Source organism: Oryx dammah, unplaced genomic scaffold (assembly GCF_014754425.2).
Source record: "Oryx dammah isolate SB20612 unplaced genomic scaffold, SCBI_Odam_1.1 HiC_scaffold_23, whole genome shotgun sequence".
In the NCBI taxonomy this organism is placed as follows: domain Eukaryota; kingdom Metazoa; phylum Chordata; class Mammalia; order Artiodactyla; family Bovidae; genus Oryx; species Oryx dammah.
This window is the reverse complement of record NW_024070207.1, coordinates 86,855,675-86,857,739: the sequence shown is the minus strand read 5'-3', so window position 1 is coordinate 86,857,739 and position 2,065 is coordinate 86,855,675.

Genomic DNA, 2,065 nt, shown 5'->3' with positions numbered 1-2,065 from the left:
TTGTTAAAGTTAGGTTGTCTATTTGGTGTTTTTCCTGTTTCTTGAGATAGGATTATATTGATATAATCTTACCTCTTAGAATTGCTTTTGCTGCATTCCATTGGTCCTCACTTTTTGTTGTTATTTGTTTCTAGGAATTCTTTAATTTCTCTTTTTATTACATCAGTAACCTGTTTGTTGTTTTGGATATTGTTTAATATCCATGTGTCTGTGTTTTTTACTTGAGAAAGTAGTGTATTCTTCTGCATTTGGATGGAATGTTCTAAAGATATCAGTTAGGTTCATCTGTTCTAATATGTCATTTAAAGCTTGTCTTTCCTTATTATCCTCAGTTCTTTTCATTCTTTTCCCTTTATTCTTCTTTCAGCAGTAATTCCCACCCTTCTATCTTCCAGCTCACTTATCCATTCATATACTTCAGTTATTCTGATATTGATCCCTTCTAGAAACCTGAATGTTTTTAATTTCAGTAATTGTGTTGTTTGTCTCTGTTTGTTTATCCTTTATGTCTTCAAGTCCTTATTAAATTTGTATTTTATTCTTGAATTTTCTCAATTTTATTTTTGGGTTTTGATAATCTTTACCATCATTACCCTGAATTCTTTTTCAGGTAATTTGTTATTTCCTCTTCATTTATTTGATCTTATGAGTTTGTACTTTCTTCCTTCATTTGAATAATATTTCTGTCTTTTCAATTTTTCTAACTTACTGTACTTGATGTCTCCATTTCTTAGGATTTAGGGTTGTGCTCCTTCTTCCTTTAGTTTTCTGCTCTTGGTGGATAAGGTTGGTCTAGTGGTTTGCAAAGGCTTTGCTTGGGAGTGACTTGTGCCTGCATTCTTGTGGGAGAAGGTCAGTTTTTTTTTCCCCCTCTCTGATGGGCAGGGCAATGCGAGGTGGTATATTTTGGGGTGTCTGTAAGAATCCTGTCTGCTGATGATTGTTGTTGTTTTTTATCTTGCTTGCTATTTGGTTGACACATCGTGTATTGTGTGCTTCTGGCAATTGGGTGATGCTGGGTTTTATGTACAGGTGGAGGCCTTCATGGGAGCACTCACTAATTAATACTCCCCGGGGTTAGGAGTTCTCTGGTAGTCTAGGGTCCTGGGTTCTGCGCCCCCACTCCAAAAGATCAGGCTGGATTGCTGGCTGGAGAACTGAGATTTCACATGTCATTTTTTAATGACAATAAAGGGGATTAAGGGCTTCTTAGGTGACCGTAGTGGTAGAGAACTGGCCTGGCAATGCAGGAGATGTAAGACACGTGGATTCATTTCCTGAGTTGGGAAGATCCCCTGGAAGAGGTCATGGCAACCCACTCCAGTAGGCTTGTCTGGAGAATCCCATGGACAGGGGAACCTGGCAGGCCACAGTCCATAGGTGCACAAAGCGTTGAACAAGAATGAAGCAACTTAGCACACATGCATGAATGCACAAAGGGGATTAAAACAAACACACAAGAGCAAACAAACAACACATAAAAACAAAAGACAAACCCAGACTAATGGTAAATACAAAATCAGACAAATAATAACTAAAACAATGGAACATACACACACACTCACACACACTCACACATACACAAAACCAGAACAGTCCAAAGAAAAGAAGGTAAAAGAGAGTGACCTGGTGAGCAAATGATACCAAAAATATTATCCAAATAGAGACAAAACTTACTAAAACACAAACGAGAAAACAAAATCAAAACAGAGCACCAATTGGGGAATAAAGCAAAGAAAACAAAACAAACTAAGAAACATGGTGAAGAAAAGAAAGAAAAGGAAGAAGAGAAACTGGAAAATATATAGAAAAGCAAAATTAAATACAAGTGTATAAAAATATTTATATATGTTAAAAGAATAGCTACAGCAGGCACAGAACAATAAGAAAAACATAAACAAAACAAGCAAAAAATTAAAAAAATATATAAAAAGTTTAAAAAATACCCAACTGAACTGCAAAAGGCCAATGTAGAGGTAGGAATATATTAAGGAAATAAAAAGTGTGGTTAAATATTTTTCTCTAAAGCTTAGATAGTGTTAATAATAATAGTAAAATCAACAAC